We start from the raw sequence: 22,461 nt of genomic DNA, 5'->3' as shown, positions 1-22,461 counted from the left end.
CAATTAGAAACACAACATAAGACTTTGAAAAATAACAAATAGGAATAAAATTGCTAATGGTTACATGAGAAAGTGGCTTCACCAAATCCAAGCCCTACCCTTAGTGGCCTTATATAATGGAGTGTCTACAACTGCAGATAAGGGAAAGCCTACAGACGTCTGTCTGGACTCCAGGAAGGCCTTTGACACAGTCCCCCACAACATCCTTCTCTCTACATTGGAAAGATAAGGATTTGATGCATAGATTACTCAGTGGATGATGAACTGGCTGGATAGTCACATCCAGAGAGATTTGGACATTGATCAATGGCTCAGTGTCTGGAGTCCACACTGCACTTGCCACTGACCAGCACTGTTCAATGTCGTCATCGATGACACAGATGGGGAATTGAGCATTTTGCATCCTCAGCAAGTCTACATTAACACCAAACTATGGCTGACAAAACTGCAGCATGGGATGCCATCCAGAGGGACATGGACAAGCTCAAGAACTGGGCCCATGGGCATTGAGGAGATTCAAAAGGGCTAAGTACAAGGTATTGTGCCTGGGTCAGGGCAACTCCATATCAGTACAGGCTGGGGGATGCAGGGATTGAGAGCAACACTATAGAGAAGGGCTGTGGAACATAGAGATGAAAGCCTGGACATGACCCAGCAATGTCTACTCACAGAAAGTCAACTGCATCTTGGACTGCATCAAAAGCACCATGGCCAGCAGGTCAAAGGTGATTCTGCCCCTTTACTCTACTCTGGTGAGACCCCACCCAGAATACTGATTCCAGATCTGGGGCCCTCAGCACAGGATGACATGGACCTGTTGGAGCAGGTCCAAAGAAGGGCCACCAAGATGATCAGTGGGCTGGGGCATCTCTACTATGAAGACAGGCTCACAGAGTTGGGGTTGTTCAGCCTGGAAAAGAGACGACCTTATAGAATCTTCCAGTACATAAAGGGGGGCTATAAGAAAGATGGGGACAGACTTTTTAGCAGGGCCTATTGGGATAGGACAATGGGGTAATGGTTTTAAACTAAAAGACTGTAGATTTACACTAGATATAAGGAAGAAATTGATTTTACAATGAGAGTGGTGAAACACTGGAACAGATTGCTCAGAGATGTGGAAGATGTTCCATCCCTGGAAATATTCAAGGTCAGATTAGATAGGGCTCTGAGCAACCTGATCTACTTGAAGATGTCCTTCCTCACTGCAGGGGGGTTGGACTAGATGACCTTTAGAGGTGCCTTCCAGCCCTATGCTGCTATGAAAAGTAGCAGATCGTTTAGGCTACTAACTCTCCAGTAGCACAAAAAGAAAGCCATCCAGGCTGTTATAAGGTTGGCTGCTACAACATCAGAAAAATACAAATCTGAGTTCTGGCCTACTAATCATGCAATACCACTCTAATTTTATGCACTATTCACTCTTGTTTCATGTTGTGACTTTGACACAAGCTAACCCTTCCAATTCAGTATTTTTAAAGATTTTCCTTAGTAATACTGCTATACCACAGAATTTCCTCATCTGGGGCATTTCAAGATACAAATGCTTAATCAATGTGGCAGACTTTAAAATACATAATACTAAGTACAATCTTTTCTATTTATGTGATAAGCACTCTGCTGTTTCAGGAAGCTGAGTTTTTAAAACTCTTTTGATGTTTTACTTAAAAAGGATATTTCTATAGCATTTTTTGGAACAGTATGTCTGTTATAAAGTAGGCAGTGTTCATTTTCAGCTTCTGACAAATGATTTAAATTTAAAGTTCTATTTCAAAGGATGAAAAGCTGGTATCCTACAGGAACAAGCTGGTATTATAGCAGCTCATGTTACAATTATACAGTACTAGATACAAGCCTTATAACTTACCTATGCTTAGAAGATAGACAGCAACAGTAATAGAAATTACAGAGAAAACACCTCATCATGTCTTTAACTAAGCTTATTATAGTCACCAACAGACAAGGCAGGGGACTTGTAAGTAAAACCTAGCTCAAATCTTTCCATAAATATGGGATGACAACCTTAAGGGGCTAAGAAAACCTTACAAACATGTTTCAGTTTGTTTGGAGTGTGTGCTGTTTTTAAGAAATGTGTATCTGTATGTCATTCAGACTAAGAGAGAGGATTTTTGTAGTTAGATGATTTTTACTGTTTTATCTCAGACAGTATTTTTAGAAGAAGGTATTTCCTCATATCTTGAAGACTATACATAATTTCATGTCCTTTTATCACATACTTAGTAGAAAACACAAGGAATGTGAACTGTCATCGTTACTGATTTTCATTTGTTGAAAGATGAGAAAAAAATAATGTCTGAATATAAAGCAACTCCAACAATAGACAGTTGGCTAATATCCCTCTTCCTAGCAAGCCCTTCCTCCAGCCTTTACCCTCCCTGTGCTTGTGCCATCTGCCCTCAACCTCCCTTTCCAGCACCTGCTGCTGCAATCCCCAGCAGCAGGCAGGGCTCAGGCAAGTACAGGCAGCAGCTGCAAGTTTTTTTTCTGCCTCCATAAGCAGCCTAAAGCAGATGCAGCGACTGTGAATGACTCCAACCTGTCGTGACTTTTTCCACTATTAGTGCAAAAAAAAATCTTCTTGCTTTACTTTGAAGGCAATCAAGAGCAATGGTACATTCTAGCCAGCAGTGGGGAAACCCAGACTGTGCAGAGAGAACATCTTCAGACCTTCTGACTGCAAACAACAAGACAAACAGGAAAGTGGAAGCTTTTCTGCCCCATTTTTCTTGGTTGCAGAGTATGAACACAACAGAATCTCAAACTGCCTCACATTTAGATATAGCAAGAGGGCCAGAAAAGAGCATTGGATCATCTTTTCCTGAATTATTTTAAAAGCAGTTCCAGAAAAATGATGCCATTAATAAACTCTGCAGCCCTAAAGAAAACTTTTGGAAAAGAGACCTCATCTCACCTCTAAAACAGCAGCAATGATTAATGACTACATCTCTGCATTGCTTTATGGGTGTTTTGATATTTCTGCAAAGAAACACAGATAAGCTTAATGTTTGTTGCTATTGCTCTGGATGGCTCTCTCTCTCTCTCCACTCCTCCCAGCAGACAGCATTTAAGTTTACCGCTCTATTCAGAAACACACGAAACCAAAAACAAACAAGATAAAAGAGAAGGGAAAGTCCAGGAAGAATAAAACATACCTTAGGTGTCTACATAAGACAAAATTACCAATCATTTCACAACTGACAACCTCTCCACAGTTTTTTATAAAAACAGAGTAGGAGGGAACAAAGCACATAAGGTCAAAAAAAGCCCAAAACAGACACTCTACTGAGAGGACATTTAGGTAAATGTAACTATATGATAGACTGGTGATATATGCTCTACGAAAGAACAAATTAAGTGTACCCATGTTCACAGATTTTCATCCTTATTATCAATAAAATTTTCTTCTTGAAACTAAACTAGCCAACCACTCAGGACATGGCGAACCTGAGTGAACACCTGAGTGAACGGTGAACACCATGACATTTTATAAAGGAGACATCCTTGAAATTCTTTCAAGATTTCAAATAATAAAGTGTTTGGAAGATTTGCTTCCACCACTGCTTCTTTTCCCACAGCTCAAACATTCAATGGTCTGCAGGAGTTATACTTCACTGGAAGTATTAATACATTTATGTATTGTATAAACAAAGAACAGTCCTCAGACATAAGAAGTTTAACCTTGATCTCGCACAGAAGGACAAAGCTCAGAATCACTGTGGATTGCTACGTTTTACTGCTAATCCCTTGAAACACCGCTACCTACTTTTCAAGGGATTTCACTTTAAACTGTCTATAAAATGCTGAAAATAAAACTGAACCGCTGACCTTCTGTTCCCCAATGGAAAAACCATATATTCACTTTTTAACTAGAAAGAGGAAGAGATGTTTGCTCAGTTCAAAAACTCATTTATTTTCAAAGTTTTTAAGGGGGAAGACAACATTCAGTCTGCAGTCTTAAGCAATATATCATTTACTATTCCAAAAATCGCCCCACATCAATCTACCTCATAACAGTAGGAAAACGAGAAAACAATTTTAATTATTATAATATTTTAAACTTTCTACTTCACAGAGCACTAAGTAATTTAAAGGTCCTGTTCAGACTCTGCTCCCATAAACTTTCCAGCTTATAGTCATTTGGAATTCTGAATAAATTCTTAGATTTCTGGATTTTCTTACCAAGTCACCTGGACCAAAATTTTTATCCATTATGAAAAGGTGCATATGCAACAGGGGAATGGGAAAAAAAAAAAAAAAAAAAAAAAGGATACTTCTGAATTTAAATCTCAAGGCAAAGTTCCAAAGCTGAATTTGGGTTAATGAACACCTATTTCTCATATCTAGGAAGGTTTCTCAGGCAAAAAGTTACTTCCTGGAAGCAGAGTCAGGTAAAAATAATCACTGGACATAAGATACCATTCTTGATTCTGTGCTTATGCATGTAACCAAAGAGGCAGCTTGAAAGATGCAGTGTTAGATTTCATTAAGAGACAGCTAATAGTATTAAATTTATTCCTGCATAAATCTGTACATCTTCCTGAAAAAGACTGGAACATGAGATAGTTATTCAGAAAGCTATGCTTTTAATTTCCTGATAGGACATGTACAGAGCAAAAGCACAATTTAAATAAAGAAACACTCTTGGATATTTTATGAGATGCAAGTGAAAGCTGTACCTTCACAAGTCTCTCGTCAGTCACACTAACTGCTGTGCTACCCAAGAAAGTATAAGCCTGGGCAAAAAAATGGCAATCCCCATTTCCCCTTTAAATTATTTATTCTTCCATCTAACAGCACTTCAGAGTCAATACAGGAATCCTCTCTTACTACTCCCAAAACACAAATGCAGAGGAAACACCATCCCTCTAAACAAAACAGGTTTCAAAATGACTTGTCATATAACTTTTAAAGAATGCTTTAAATTTAAAGCCAAGACCACATTTTTGGTCTGTATTGCTGGTAGCATTCATTTATTTCAATCAAATTATTTCTTACATATCTTCCTCCAGTTTAAATGAGCACCTCTTCCAAAAAATTGTACTTATGAGTGCTCTGCTATACAATTACAGCAACTAGCTATTGCTAATTCCTCACTTGATGGAGAAGGACACAAAGCCAAGAGAGGAACACCTTCCACAGAAGAGGGAAGAGGATGAAAGGGGATTTTCTAAAACCCTTCTTCTAAAATCCCAGGAGTGCTCCAGAGAACACATGCTGCTCTAAGTACATTAGGAAGATGCTCCTTATTCTGAGTTCTTATGCTGCAGTTCAGGTGCCAGCTGCTCTAAGACAGCTTACACAGACAGTCTCAAAAGTTGTTCCACTGCTATTATCCCAACACAATTTTCCATTGCACAATATCTGGTGCTCAGAAGGATAAGCTTCTGAAAACAAATTTTCACTGTAGGAGTATCTGATTTTTTCCATAGAAACAGTTACCCAAAACAAACAAAAAAAAAGCAATTAGAGAAGTCTACATTTCTAAGAGCAAAATATACATTCAAGAGAAACAAACATTGCCTCATAAAGCCGGACTCTCATCCTCCTTTATTCCTACTCTCACCTTCAGTGTTTGAGCAAAATGGAGTACTTCTAAATGCCTTTAAATCTCCTTCTATTATTTTTATCTTCTGTCAAATTTCTCCAAAGCTTGCTTTTACTGAATAAAACCTCCCTGCAATAACTTGGTTTAAAATTAAACATTTGGGTTTGGCTGCTACCTCACATTCCCTTTCATCCAGAAATGTTATGTACTCTTGCACTGATGAGACATGCTACCCTCACACAATCACAGACACGTTTTCTTCCTTACTCCTGCTGGATAACAATAAAAAGCATCAACAAAAATGAAAGCGAAATAATAGCAGCCAAATAATTTCTAAATATGGATAGAGAATGTGAGGATTAACATCTGAACAGGAATAAATATTAAATAAAGGAAAAAGCAGGTTCAAAACCACAGGTCTGAAATGTGGAACTTTAACTACAGGCTTCTTTTTCCTTCTAGATTAATACAAATTTAGAAATGTATACTGCTACTGATTTTCAATAAAAATGACTATGCCATTGCTCTCAAACACCAGTTCAGATGGAAGCCATATAAAATACAAGACACTGTCAAGTACCAAGTGTTACTTGTAGTCAATATCAAGAGCAACACACCACAACCCTGCTAAAAGTAATGCTACAACAGAAGTAGACAATTTCTTCATTATCTGAATCTGACCTTATGCAAGCAAGACAACAGTGTTACCAAATATGGATCAAGCCTCAATGAAAGGCTTTCTGAAGATAACTGATACACAAATATTGGCAGCTGTAGAGCAGTGTATTAAAGGAGCAGCAAGTTACAATCCCAGGACTAAACAAAAATAGGAGCCAGCATGTAAAAATTCACAAATCACCTCAAGGTACCAGAATAAAATAGAATATAAAGAAAATAGAGAAAAAAGAGAATAGGGACAACTAGGAAGATATACTCATCCCCTCTTTCTCTGGACCCCAGGGAGAACTTACAGAAGAGATGTCCCTTTTCCCTTCCTCTAACACAGAATCCCTAACTGCTTCAAGTGACTAATACCAAGTATTTTTATTTTATTTGTTCTGTAGCTTCTTGCAAATTGAACTCTGAGGAACAGGTATTGGTCTGAATTGTTATTTGATGCCTTGTTCCTGCTCCTCTAGTATGGAATACATTCAGGTTCAAAAAACTCCACCCTGAAACCAAACTATAGTTGTAAAGCAAAACAGCACTATGTCATTTCATCAAATACTGCTCTCAGTTTTGTTTCTCTTATTTTCAAGAATGTTGCAGGGCAGAAATGCCAAAATGCCCAGCCACCATTTACAGGCCAGAATCTTTAGCTGACCAGTGACCTACTTTGTGCTGTCATTTTTCTCCCCTTCTCCTAAACCACAGGCAGGAAGCAGGTCACAACAATCAGCAGGCTTCTGATCTCTCTGTCACTACTTTTTTTCCTGAAGAATACAAAGCAGCAGCTGCTCTTCACACAACGGACATAAGCCCAGCACACAAATGGGACACCCCATTTTGGCCACATAATGATGTGTGAGCAGTCACATGGAAGAAGACTTGCAGCTCACAGCTCAAGACCTCCTGAAGTTTCAGTAATTTAGTGCAGTCAGAAAGTATGTTACAGCAGCCATGCATCCAAGGTGTCTGAAGTGCAAGTCAGCAGCTGAGAATGCTAGCTTCCATCATCCCTGTGACAGTAAATTCAAATTCTATGAAGCACAATTGTCAAAGCCTTGCTTATGAGGTAGTTCCAAAACGAATTTTATAAACATACATAGACAAGTTTTGCAGTTCTAGTCCAAATGTTCAAGTAATGTCAACACCCTTTCATTTTGAGATAAATGTTTCACGTTACCATGCATCCATATCTTTACCATCATAAACGAGCCTTCTTCTCCAGCAATAACTGAACAGACCTTTCCATATCCCATGCAAATCCAGGGCTGGCAGAAAATACCATTCAGTAATCTTCAGGGATAACTAAGCAAGGAAAACTAATACTCTGACTGTTTAAGCTTGAAAAACAAATTCAGAGATCAAATATAAAGAGAAGTCTAACTGTGATTCAACACCATTTTTGGGGCTGGTATGTGATAACCTGAGAACTAATGGTATGAGACAAGTGAGCTTATCAGGGAATGTGCTAAGAGCTATGGATTTTGGTGCAAGATAGAGAATTCAAAATCAGCCTCTTGGGAAAATTTGGATACCCCCAACTACCTGCTGCTTCAGGGAAATAATCCCTCTGACATCACCTGCTGTAGCTGCTTGCAGGAGGCAGATTTCTAGCTCACACAGAGGAACAGGTCTGTTAAGATGATGGTATTGAGCATTTAAAAAAAAAATATCAGGCTACTGGTAAATTTTAAATATTAGTAGGAAGGAGGTGGAACAAGGAAAGTCATGAGGAAAAGGTATGCTACAAGAATTCAAGAACCCAAAGCAGTGAGGGGAAAAAAAAAAAGTCTGAGTGGCAACAATAGCACCTGGAAGAATTACACATAGAGCTGCTGAATCAAAAATCAGAAGGGTCATTTAAAAGAAAGGTGGGGGGATAAAAGAAAGGATGGAGCAGGTAGAAAATAGGCTACATCAAGGATCAATTTCAGGGAACAAATAAGAGCAGCTGACACAAACAACAGCCTCCAAAATAAGGTAGGATGAGAGCTGCAGGAGATCCCTGAAACAAAAGGGTGTGAAGAGACAGTACAAAGGAAAGCGGGGCTTAAATCCACAAGATGGCAAGGAACCTGTGATGTCTTAAAATAAGGCTCTCAAACTCACTCAGGGAAAGAAAAACTGTGAAAGGTTTGTATCTGTATGCATGGTATTCTATGCTTTGCGTTGCTACTGGCTTAAAAAATAAATAACAGGACAAGCTCATTTTCTCAGTCCTCTCTCTTTAGTACAATTGGAGCTTTGTTACTACAGTTTAAACAGTAATTGTAATCCAAGATTAATTAATCAAGTTATTAGAAACAGAATTCCACAAGAAATATACCACACTAACTTCTAAATATTCTTCTCTTCTGTGAAATTCACCAATTTCAACATCTAGATATCAAGAACATCTAGCATCAAACCATTTGGCTCAGAAAAACTGACATGCTACACGACAAAACAAAGTCCACACTTTGGCTATGATACATCAAAACTACATCCATGACAAAAAAAATGTGGTTACTGTTATATTTTTACTCAAATTAATTTTCCTGTTTTGATGAAAGCTGCTCTCTGATGACAAATCCATATGGACTGCAGTTAAGCACAATGCAAAGGACATTTGTGGGCTGTAACACTTACTGCTAATACTCATGAACACGAGTGGCACCTGAAACTATCAAAACTGGAAAAAATTAGACAACTGATTCTTAACTTTCATATAATTAATAAATTAAAACATACCTATAGTTGAAGCAAAGAACTACAATTATTACAAAGAGAAACAGAAAAGTTGCAGTAAAGAAAAATCTAAAATAAGAAATACTAAAATAATGTAATTCAGGGAAGATCAATTTATTCTGGGTGTGTACCTCTAGTAATGGAAGTGTAAGAGCTGGCTGAAAGTATTCTTCCCCACTGTCCTCAATTACAGGTTAGAAAGTGTCATGTTACTAGCATAACATAACAGGCAGTATTCTATAAATTCATTCATTATATCAAATGCCTGTAAAAATATGTAAGTAACACTGGAGTTGCATTCAAAGTCTTACAATCACTTTGGGCACCTGAGATAAAAAAAAATTTCTGTAATTACACCAATTAAGAGAAAGGAATCCAGACATCCACTCAGCACATACCATTCATTCTCTTCATAACTGTCAGAATCAAAGTTTCCCACAACTAACTCATAGGAAACACTAAGAATAGGTATAATTTTCCTTGGGTTAAAAAATATCCAAAATTAACAACTACAAACATGCTGAATCACAGAAAAATACCAATATTCTGATACAGCATCACAAACAGTTCCATCAAGTTAAAATGCCTATGGTACTTTTTGCTCTTGAATAGACGAGGATCAGTCTGTCAGAAGTCTGTCAGAGCTCATCTCTGCCATGGTTGCTGTGAGAATCTTTACAGACAAGGATTTCTGTTCTATGCTGTGGTACTGTAGCCTTGACAAAACTGCTGAGTATGAAGACATCAGTTAACTTTGCTCATACCGGTTTGCTTCTGATCTCATCAAATAATCTCCCTCCCATGCACAGAGGTAACCCTAAAGAACCAATTATTCCATACAAGTGTATCAAGTCTCAAAAAAATCACAGAACACTTCTCAGAAAATTTTCATCTAAAACAGAAAATGCTCAATGCACATAACAATATTGCAACCCCTTCTCAAAATATTTTATTGTGAAAATACAACATGAGATTTTGTTTTTTATTTAATTACTGCAAGTGAATGAGGGACAAGTTCAAAAGTACAGAATACTACTACATAAAATATGATGTTAGAGGAGAGGGAGAGGAAAGCAAACAACTGAAAGAAGCCAGCTTGCCCAGCTACATAAAAGAAGACCTGGCAGACCTTGATAACCACAACAAAATCCTGTAAGGATACATGATTGCCTGCAGTTAGGTAAAGTTTAAGGACTTGGAGTGTAATTTCTGAAAATTTACTTTGTTGCCAAGTTCATTTCCTTTTGAAAAGGCAAAAGGTTTACTATGTTCTGGTTTAACAACCTATTACCAATGTAGGCTTTACTGAACCTACACCTACACATTCATGTCCTTTTGGGAGCAGCATTAGAATGCTCCAGGTTTTGCAGATTCACATGTTTACCGAGCTGAATATAGCACATCAGAAACAAGCACACAAAGGATGGAAAAAGGTGTAAAATATTAATATAGTTAGATTTAATTTTGTTACTGCAATTGAGTGTTGTCTAATTGCACACAGCAAATATCCTGGGTACTCCATTGTTCAATAAAAAAGGGGGGAAAAAAAGATACAAAGAGAGAGACACTTCCTTACACCCCCCACCAACTGGCATATCCAAGTGGTTCTTCCTCCTTTCAGTGAGCTGTTACGGATTTACTGCCTCTTGGTGAAATACATAAAACCTTCATCTGATGTAAAGAGCTCCACTTTGGGCATGTCTAGTTACCCTCCACATCTATTTGATTAGAGAGTAAAAAGAAAATTACTCAATATGCCATATATCACAGCAACTAGCTCAAGAAATAAAAATTACTAAGTACATAACCAAGATTTCAGGCACCTATTTCTTTTAAGTGGGTAGTGGATTATTTTAAAAAATAATTTCACTGAACATTTAACCTAGAACTATTAATAAAAAGGACAAGAAAGAGATTCCAAAGATAAAACTCTGATGTGTTTTATACTACACATTTTAAATTAATACATAATTTAGCTCATAGTCAATAAATTACCAGGTTAATTCTGAGAAGTTATTGCAGAAAAACAATTTCACAACGACTATGTCAACAGTTTGATGAATTATTTGTTTTATTATTGTGTATTTATTTTGTTTTCACATTAACAGTTCTTTCAAGAACATTTTGATTTTTCTACCTGCACAACATAGAAAAAGTATTAAAGAAAATTTACTTCAATTTCTACTCCAGAAAACTGGTACAGAAGGTTTCTCACTATTAGTCTTTAAACACCTCAGACTTCAAGGTTACACTGATCTGTTAGAAAGGCCAAGGTTATAAATTTTTTCTGTACATTTAAAGGCACATGTCAGATAACTTGAAAATGTAGTGCAAAAGCCCACTATCTCAGTATTACTTCAAAATTTCCTTTTCACTTTAAAGGAAAACCAATCATTTGCAAAAACATACAGAGATATTATAGTTAAGACTGGATTGCATTTTTAATTCTAACTGGTTCACCTTCACTTAATTAAATAAACAGATCTAATTTCAACATCTCATAACACTTAATTGAACAAGTATTTAATAGAACTCACAGCAAATATCAAGGCACACACAACTCAGTATATTGCTTTCCATTTGAAAGTTCCAAAATGTCAATAATTGGACCTCATAACTTCTCCCGAAGAAGGTAACATTACTTTTGTTCTATAAACAGAGAATTTGAATAAGAAGTAATAAATCCACCTGGTAAAGCCAAGATTCCATGCTGCAGCTACTACAATGCTGAATGTTTATTCAGTGTTCTGCCATTTTGCTTTTATTTTTTGGTACAGTTGTAATGAGGTACCATTTATTAAAGGTTTCTGTTAAGAAATTCCTACTAAGCCACAGAGATCAACTACAGCTACCAGAAACTGACAACAGGGTACACAAACTAAAAGAAAGAATTTAGCCAAACTCTACCACAAGAAGATTTCTACAGGAACATCAGCTTCATTCGATTATTTCAGGTCTTCAGAGCCAGCCTAGGAAGACGCTCTGCATACACTGAATGCAATTCTCTTTGGCTCTCACAGAAAACACAAAAACCTTCTTTCCACCTAATATTTTCAATACTCAACACTTTCAAACCTATTACTTAGTTTTTCTAATTCAATCAAAGAATAATACAAAGCCTGCCCCACCATGGTTTATGGATGACTGCTCTCCTCCATACTTCCCACACCATCATGTTGTGCCCTCAGGCAGCACATTCAGGGGAAAACAGCCCAAGTCAGAGCAGTGGGTATCAGGAGATAGAAGCCATAAAACAGTGGAAGCAATATCTAGCTCTTAATTAATAGTCTGAATCTATTAATTTTTTGGGGTTTTTTTTCCTGAAAGTAAGAGCTAAAACTGATTTGCCCCAGTTCACTGACAGAAAAAGACATGCTATTTAATTATTCATCCAGCAGTTAAAAAAAACCAAAAAACAAACTACACTGCTATTACATAAAAGCCAAAACCAAGCAATACATTCAGTTCACTTGTTATCTTAAATTACTACAATAACCACTGAACTTGAACCACTCACCTTTGACACACTGTTAAAAGGATCCAGGCAGTGAAAGGCAGGACTCTCCAACAAAGTTATATACACCACCGCCTGAAACAACAAACATATTTTAGTTCTAGCACTAAACTTAGAACACTTCCAAATAGGTGATTTAGCCTTCAGGCTGTCAAAACCTCCTATGAGATGGCAAAGAGCAGACAGAATGGTTTGAACTTGATCCACCTGTTTAGCATAAACAGACCCCATCTTCAGATTTAACTCCTCTCTCTCAATGAATACTAGGTTATTTTAACACCAAACAATCCAAACCATGCACAAGTTAAGGCTACATAATACAGAGAAAAATCAATTAAATTGAATTAAAAATTCATTCTAGTGTTAGAAAGATTATATTTTACAAAGCACCATCTATTTACTGTTTTCTTCACTCTTGTATTAGTCAGTTTAACTTGACTGTACTTTCTAAGAAAAGGAAAATGCTTCTACATGAGGAAAAGAGGTAGAGCAACAAAAGCATAGCCAGGAGTTTTGTGAGGCAGTAAAGTATTTCCATGCAGAAGGCACTCACACATACAGATATGTAATTGAGCTGGATTAATACCACGTGTGGCTTGAAGCCTTCTGGCACAAGACATGATGACCCAACGAGAGAGCTCTGACAGCGGTGGTGAAGCTTGTCAAAGTGTCAGAGAACCACATTCAGGGAAATTCTGGCTGAATTTAAAGGCACAAGGCTGGCTAAGCACAGCCACACACCCTCTGTGAAGTGATGGGCCTTCTACCTGACATAGTCTCAAATTCTACTGAACATGGCCCCAGGTGCAGCCTCAGCCCTGACAGAATCATATCTTGTCCAGAGGTCCTTCCTGGCCTCCGTTGTTCTGTTAAGTATTTCTAGCCACAAAAGTAACTGTTCAGAAGAAAGGTCAGAATGTTTAAACACTTGTTTCTGTTTTCTAATGACCCTTCTAACTCCACAGGATGTCTAACAAATTCAAGCAGTGTAAATCCATTAAGATCCAATTCAAAAAGAAGAAAAATTCTCATCAACTTCTTGTGCTGCAGCCTCTACCTCATAAGAACGATGCGTTAAAACTCCTATACAACCCAGGCCACTCAGGCACAAATATTTCTGTTCAAAGTCTTTTCTGAACAGATTCCAAGCAGTTGTGATTCCACAAAAACATCACAGGAAGAAATTAACTTCAGAGGAGCAAGTCACCCAGTGATCCCATGTACGATTACAAAGTGAGGGGAGAATAAAAAAGTATTGACAGTGGTATTATAAATATCTTACACAGATGTTTCAAAGTGAGATTTACTCTCCCGTTCATTAATAGGTAGAGTAACAGAACGACTAAAGTAGTTCAAAAAGTTTGACAAACATTTAAACTTAAACATATTGTTAGGAGGTCAAGAACACAAGACTCCCTGACCCTCAGCTCCTGGAAGCTCACGCTTTGCTCCCCAGCAGCTGCAACGGGAGACAAACCCTTGCCAGCCCTCTTGAAAAACACACAAGATTAAAAAAATAAATGAGTAACAGAGGATGGCAAATTATGAGGAAATGTTATTCCAACAGAAGAGCCTCCTGATACAGCTCACCACCCGAATGAAGATTTGCCTGTGACAGCAGAAAGCAGGCAGGACTGGAAGGTGATCAATCCCTTCTCCTCTGTCAAGTGGTAGCTGGAATAGCTGCTGCCCCACTTGGGTTTTCAATGCTCTGCAGACTCAGACCATAGGCAACAACACTTTGCTGTATCAATTTTTCTATCCAATTATCTAATTATCTATCCAATCTTAACTGTCTTCCCACTGAAAATTGCTCTAGTGAAATTGCAGGACGGATATCAAGTAAATGGGAGAGATACTTTAATAAATGAAGCAACATTAAAACTCTGAGGCAGAACAGATGTATTTTCCTGCTGACTGAATGTTTCGTAGTACATAGTTTTTCTCCTGTCAATAATACAAGGATATTTTTAATATTAAGAGGTAAAAATGAGAAAACAAAAATCTCCTCCTTTTTTTGGTACAAGATCTTCTGAGTAGTACTGTCTTTCCTTGTTCTACCTTACAAATAATCTACTACTCATTACCATCTATCACTGAATGCAGTACCAAGGCTCTGATTTTGTTGGGGTATTTTTGCTTTGCTCCTTAAAGAAAAACACAATACCTTCCTCAATTATTACTTCCACTTTCACAAATGCACACTTGCAAATAGAAAATGTATTTGAAAGTGAGCTGAAAAACAGCACTATTCATCATCAGTACTTGAAAAACTAGCCCAGTATTTATCAGTCTGTCTTGGTTTAAAAAAGATATAGTCAAATAGAGAAGTACAGTTGGGAAAAGAAAGAGTCCAAATTTCATCTAAACGCATAAGAAAAGAATGAGTCATGTGTTTATCTCAACATAACAATGCTAACTTCCTTCTGTACAGCAAGAATGGTTTTATTCTGGCAGTTCAATTAACACACATTGGAATGTTAATGGTGATAGTGCAAATCGTCAAAGGAAGATGTACAAAAAAACCACACTTCTAACAACACCTAGATTGGAATAAAACTCTGTTAATCTAAAAGACACACAAGATGCAGACTGGTCTCTGTGCTCCTTGGGTTCAATCCTGTTGCATCATGACTCCATTTTCTATTTTTCTCATGATAAAAATCTTCACTTGGCTTTGGAAAAGCCAAAGGAAGTTTTCTGCTAGGAGTCACGCTAACAGTCACTTCCCCAGAGGAGTAGCTAATTTCCATCACACACCCCCACAGTCCAAAGCTTTGCCCAAAACACTGCGATTTGCCAAGTGACACAAACTCAGGATGGAAACCCAGACCTCAAATATTTCACTTATATTTAAAATCTTCCTTGAAATGTTCCTTTAAAATGTGTTCCTTGAAACAATCTTCAGTTACAGAAGTAAGGATCTTTCTTCTCAAGGGTCAAAAATTGTAACAGCTGTTAGTGTTTGGGACTTCTTGCTCCCAGGCAAAGTTTGCACCACACATGGAGTTTTCTGGTTCGCCTGCTATGTCCTACCAGCCAGGACTAGAAAGAAATATTTGATAGCACAGACATTCTGGGGAATGAATTGTTAAATTTTGAGAGTATAAAATTATTTCCAACCACCTTCAAAAGCCTTGCAGCACACAGGATTTAGTGTTCACCCAAAAGACAAACTGGCGCAACATTGGAAAACTCGGGAAATCAAGTCAACAACTTTTTTTGTAAGTCAGCAAAGCAAATAGAGGCACAGAGGTGGGCACTCTTCTCTTATGGTGCCCCCAGTGCCCATCACTTCTGTATAACTTAGCACAATGTCCATTTGATGTACCTCACTCAGTGCATCTACTACTAGAGTAATGTCAGCCCTGCCACATGTAAAATGCCACAGCTCCTCGCCACTCATGAGTCTCTCCATACCCTACACTTTCCTTGAGGCCTAGAGCAGAGGAATACAAGACTATGACAAGGAATAGGAGTGGCAGAATATAGGAACTGGATGAACGTGTACAAACACACAAAGCAAAAAGACAAATTTATCCAGTCTTCAACAGTAACTTTAGACACTCATTTACTTTCTAAACCAAGGTCTTCCAAACACAAGACCTATAAAAGTTCCACAGTAAAAAGCCCCTGTCAACAGTCAGAAATAAAAGTTTGAACTTGATGCTTGCAAATGAGCACCAGAAGGTAAATATCAGTAACATCTAATATAATAAGAACCTTAATATAAAGGTTACTACCTAACAGAATAAATTAGAGGTTTTGTAACGATTACATTGCAAGTAACATCCACAGTTATTAACCACCTCTTCTTTCACTAATAGCTCTAACGTGCCCCATTTTCTTTATCTCCATGGCTAAAATCCAGATTCAGCCTTACAGCAACAATTTCGATGACAATTCTCTCAGGCTCTCTTCCCAATACCCAACCACCTCCTATTTAAATTCTGACATGAAATAGCTAAAATAATCTCTTTGATACTTAATATGCTAATACACAAGAATGATCTGACCATAAACCTGTACTGCACAGAGTGGGAATTTTAACTCCAATTGACATATTACTGGTGACCTTCTGGAGAACAAATGAAAAGCATCACATTAATACAAATTCTCCTGTGGAGAAGATCAAACTGGCAATCTGCCAGTTCATTATACCATCTAGCTTCACTTCAACATTAAATATTGCCTTCCTTTGTAATTGACTGAAATACACTGGAGCAATTGCAGGTAACCACTTTGGACTATTAAAGTATTCCATTAAGACTTCTCCATTAGGCAGATATTTCAAAAGAAGTTACTTTAAAACAGGCTATGTTCAAAATATTTTAACTATGCAGACAATTGGACAAGCACAATCCAGTTCCATGGATTAGCAGACAGATCAGCCTAAGCACTCAAAAGCCCAATGCCCGAATTTGCTTAGGGAAAAGAAACCCAACAAGTTTTTGAATACTCTAGTATATACTTTGTATTTTAAACCTCCTAGTCATATATATAATTTCAAAAACTCAATTAATATTACCTTCTTCTACAGCTAAGAAAATGGTTATGTTAAAATAGCAATACACTTTCAGAGTCAGTATGAAACACAGGGAGAAAAGGAAAAGAAAAAGGAAAAGTGGATTTACATCATATTTAAGGTTTCAAAAAGGCAGCAAATTACAACACTGCATTACAATGTGTGTAAAATTTTAAAAACAAACAAAAGTTAAAAATCCTTTCATACTATATAATCTACACAACTAAGCTTTTCTTCTCTTAAGATTGTGATTCCCTAACAGCAAGGAAGCAAGTGAAATGAGGCACAAGAATAGGTTCACTGCCTTGCGTGAGATACTTAAAACACTGGGGAAGATTTGAGCTTGTATGCCAGCTATAAAAATGGGACTAGCCCTTGAAGCAAAGAGAAAATTCTATGTTTAAATGGGCTTTCTAAAGTAGTCCAGGTTTGGAACCATCACCAGAGGCTGTAAAAGTTACTCTAAGAAATTCATGTCTCTACTGAACAGCACACAGGCAGGAGGTTGTGCATCTTCTCTGTGTTCCTGTCTGGATGCAAGAGCTGTCGTGCACCTCTGGCCATGCTGTCTGTTCAAAGAGGAAGCAGTTAGATACTTATCAATGCTCCTTCAAACAACTCTCTTTTTTAAAATAAACATATACTTGGGGGGAGGAATAGGAAGAGAAATGCAGCTAGAGAAAACATGCATGGCTCACACTTGAATCACACAGAATTAAAGAATCTATGCCAACTTGTATTCTCATTTAACTCCTGCAGTCAAATGCACATTCTCTGTACTGGAATATATATATGATATGTTTTCAAAAAACAGGAATATTTTTTACATATATTTGCACAACCACCTGATCTACTCACGACACACAAGTAGTTGGCTGTTTAAATAATATCAGTATTTAAAATAAATATTGTCTTTCAAAACCTGCCACTGCAAGCTTTCTATTCGTTGTATGTATACCTCCAATCACTTGCATGACTAGCATACTTTTAAACTGGAAGGAAATAAGGAGGGTTACATCTGTTAGTGGATGCATCTGCTGAGATATTGCACAAATCTACATTATTTAAGAGAAATCACACGCTTTTTACATTCTCTAGCTCTCCCTCAAAAGTCTCAAAAAAAAGTATTAAAAAAACCCAAATACTGATGATCAATTACTACCTAAATTCATTGTAATATGCAGTTTTTTTAATTCCTGGATTAAGCAGGATTGTCTATCTTGATACTTGCTGATATTGACCTGATTCATATTTGATTATGTGGAGCTGCAAAGTTCCATGGCAGCCCCTGCATGAGAGAGAGAAAAAAACCCCATGAAGCACAGTGGAAAAATCATGAATAGGTGGCCAGAAAGCTTCCCCAACAGGAAGGCTACAAACTCTTTGAGAAGGCATGCAATAGTGCAGTCTTAAAACCAAAACCAACTAACCCCCATGACCAAAACTCCACACATCCGTTGTTCAGACCAAAAATCAAGCACTAAAATAAGTGCAAGCTGTGACCAGTCACTTTACAAGCTGAAGAAAGCTCACAACAAAGGTGCTGTGCCATCATCATAGCTCCAGGTTTTTTTAACACTCCTATTCAAGGACTATCAGCGAAAAGTAAACTATTCAAACTCCATTTTATACAAATCCCCTAGTTTTTCTTCTTTATCTGCAATAAGAAAACAGAGCTTGCAATCTTTATTTTCTTTCTTTAAGGGTTTACAAGCTGGCTCTGCAAGGATATGGATAAATATCTCTAAAGCCCATAGGAGATGAAACAAAGGTCTTGATTCACGGTTAGGACAGCTCTAACCATTTCAAGAACCATTACAAATGTACATTGAAAGACCTGCACTGCCAATAGACAAAGAGAAACTGAACTATACATACTAAGGTTGTTCTTGAACTTTGTCTCACAGTGTCTCCAGGGAAAGGAAAGGATTAGACTTCAGTCTTAGGTAATACTTCACTAAGTGAGCTTCTCGGGCCATGGTTTGAGCATAACATTTATTTTGGTTTCTTTAATAGGATGCTTTATTTCTCAAATTACAGATACCATTTTTAGAAATATCTTAGCATTTATAGTTAGTAACAATTCCATAAACTAGTGCTTTGTACATACTTTTTAATAACTGATTCCATTTGAGCTTCAGCCTTTTTCTTATCAATAATTTAATGCTTTGTTTGCAAAAACTGTACAACAACAAATATAAAATCAGCTCAGAATCTTTGAGGATGACCTCAGTGGTTCGCAACTTACCAGCCCCAAGCAGTTCCTTCACAAATCTGTTTTTCCTATTGCATCCTTATGTAAAACATTTTAAAGGCAAAGATGTAAACAACTCACTGAATTATACCAGTTCTTCCAAACTAGAGTTAAAGCTTTTAAATCAATACTTCTGGATTTCAGGACTGTGACAGATGACTACAAACAGCATGCTAATACATTCTTTGTAGTAATCTAGTAATTACTAGTAATCTAGTAATCTGCACATGTAGATTACTGAATATTAACACCTCCACTGGAAAAAGATTCACAGATGCCTTTTGGAGAACTGAAAATCACATATTCTAATGAATTAGCTACTACAGAAGAAGAATGTAACATTAACTCAGTATCAGAGAAACACTAGGCAGAGACAACTGGTTACCAGTCACGGCTAAGATGACTCACATTTAAAATAAGCAAATAAATCTCAGTTACACAGTTTGAGATGATTTGCTTCGGGGTGAGATCTAAGAAAATGGACTGTACCAGGAATTACAGAGTCAAGCAAGGCAGACTTAGCCTTCTGGCAATTCAAAGTCAGAAGCTGACTGAAATCCTTATTAGAGCTTCTATTCCGGTAAATTATTCATTCTTAGTCTGAAGAAAATTTTTCCTATGTGTACATTCAACACAGCACTGTCTGAATTTAAAACAATATTGCCACTACTGTGTTGGTGCTAAAATATATGGCAATGGTGATTTTAAGAGAGATAGGTCAAGGTCAGTATTTGTCTTTGAAGCCACCAGGCAGATACAAAGAACTAGAGGAAATGCACAGAGCAGATTGTGACTGATGTCTTCACGGAAACCACTGTCAGAAACTTCCTTATAACTCAAACTGCAAGGTGGCAAGTGGATAATTTACACTGACAGAACACAACTTGGATTGGGCACTCCCCAGCAAAAGCTGCCATCACCAACAATTGCAGCCATTGTTCCCCACACCTAAGCCTGTTTGCTGAGGGTGTCTGGGTATTTTACCCCTCCTCCAGATGCTCAGCCACCAGGAATAAGGATGCTCTAGGCATTACTGTCCATGTAGAGTATCTGACACTGAAGATTTTGCAAGCTCTGCCCTATTCTCTTAAGGCAAACTGCATCTTAAGTACTGTCAGCATGAACGAGCCACTTGACTTGGACAGGACAGCAGAAAGAAGTCCAGGCATCCTGGCCCTCAGGTGAAGAAATCTATAATGACTTCAGCTGAGGGAGCAAGTTGAAGAAACCTCTCTAACCTACCACCATCAAGAAAAGCAGAGATCTACTATTTACTGAAACATGGTATTTCATTTACAATGTCCAAAAGCACAGGGCAGAAGAACTCACATAAACAGACACTAAACTAGAACACAAAAGTAAAACTGATGTGGGGGAGACCACTCAACACAAAATCCCTACTGGCACCAGAATAGTCTCAAGTAATATTGGGTGTTAATATTCAGTAATGCTCTGATGAAAATTATCTTCTTTGGGAGGAGTAAGACATTTTTGTCACAGTCTATTTGTATATCAAAGGCTGTGAAAAACTGGTATTTCAAATTTGAAGTTTTTCTGAGTCTCCTCTGATGACGTAATGGTGAAAAACAACAAGGTTCAAGTTGCAATAACCTGCATAAGGTTCAAGTACAAAACCATCAAACTAGAGGTTCACATCTAGGAGCCAAAGGGAACTGGAAGACAAGCACACAGAACTTCAAAGTGGTTTTGCCATTACACAACTTGGTAGGTGGTACAGTGACCATCCTCTTTGAACAAGGCAGTCCCCAAAATCACCGCCTTCACTGTGCAGGACAAAGATCCTTAGATCCATGTTTCCTTTTGGAAATAACAGCCGAGCTGCTAGGATCGCCACTTCCCAAGAACAGTCCCCCCCAAAAACCTGCTTTTTCTTCCAAGTTAACCATCAGAAAAACACCTGAAGCAGTTTTTGCCTGAATCACACAGAAACCTTGTTTTAGGTTGGCAACAAAAGAAATGTTAACACAGCTTTGGTTCCATCACAGCACTCAGCAGATCTAGCTGCAGGCTGTGCTGCTATTGGTGTTTGGAAGATAACAAGGTATTCCAGAATCTCATCATACCCAAATAAAATTTGGCACCAGCCTACCTTCTGAGGTTTTTAGCACTGATTTTCTCCCTTTCATGTCTTGTACAGGTTTGATGGTGTCTTATTCTACTCATTTTAATCACAGCAATTCAGTGGCAGACTACAAATGAAAATGCAATAGAAACATTGCAGGCCCTGTAACAATAGTCAAAACAAAGATTTCCTATGGCAGCTGCCAAATTAATGACATCTCCAAAGCTATCTAAATACAGTATCTGGGCAGAAATCCAATTATGTCAATTTTGTCTGAATACCCCAAAAGAGAGTCCTACTGGGGTTAGAAGTGGAAATAATTTTAAGTGCAGATTAGCTACATAAGCAGCTCCACTCTTCAAACCAGAACAAGGGAACAAAAACCTAAAGACATGACATTTATCTGGATGCAATGGAGAGGGGAAAAGGAACTGTTAGACATCTGGCAAAAGGTCAAAGCCAATTACCTTGTCCAAATTTGCCCCCCAAGATATTAGCTTGCAGGTCCAGTTCTTTGAAAAAAGACATATTGACTCAAGTAATTACAAAGATTTCTGCTTACTTCTTCATCCTCAACTACCATTTCGGTTTTCCCAAAACTTCTTTTTCCCAACAAAATATTAACAGCAGTAGTATACTATGCCAACTTCCCAGAAGCACAAAATAAATTTACCTGAAGTCAACATAAAAGAAAATAATATTCTCCCTCATTTTGACAAATGGTATTCAGTGACAAATGGTATTTTAATTTAAGAGTATGATTTCTTGCTGTCTTCCTTAAGCCATTATAACTGCAGATTTCCCTTTTTCTTTGGAAGTGTGTGTGTTACTGCTTAATTGTGTGGCAAATTCAGTTTACTAACCCTGCAACAGGATTCTGTTTATTTGTTGTTTTAAAACAGATAAGGATCAAGGAGAAAGGGAAACAGTATTTTAATTCAACACAAAAATAATATAAGGAATTTTTTTCTTTCTTTGCAGGCATATTAAAATATCAATTTATCTGTTTTTTAACTGAAGCTATTCAAGAGACTTCTATGAAAGTAAAGAAAAAAACTGCACATGCCAAATAACTGGAGAAATATATGTTGGTAAGTAAATACATTCAACCTAGAAAGTCTTATTT

General features: G+C 37.5%; 1 protein-coding gene across 3 annotated transcripts in view; it reads right to left on the bottom strand.

Moving 5' to 3' along the window:
- Positions 1-22,461, bottom strand: part of NCK2 (NCK adaptor protein 2) — an 84,021-nt gene that overhangs the window by 39,666 nt on the left and 21,894 nt on the right. For all 3 annotated transcript variants that reach the window (XM_088160097.1, XM_014893429.2, XM_088160098.1), the window contains one exon: positions 12,477-12,548. The gene's annotated coding sequence lies outside the window, so the exon portion shown is untranslated. Of the gene's footprint in view, positions 1-12,476; positions 12,549-22,461 lie in introns of those variants that run through there.

The sequence above is a fragment of the Sturnus vulgaris genome, chromosome 2 (assembly GCF_052056855.1).
Source record: "Sturnus vulgaris isolate bStuVul1 chromosome 2, bStuVul1.hap1, whole genome shotgun sequence".
Classification (NCBI taxonomy): Eukaryota; Metazoa; Chordata; class Aves; order Passeriformes; family Sturnidae; genus Sturnus; species Sturnus vulgaris.
Note: the sequence above shows the minus strand (reverse complement) of the source record. Positions and strands in the feature narration are given on the sequence as shown.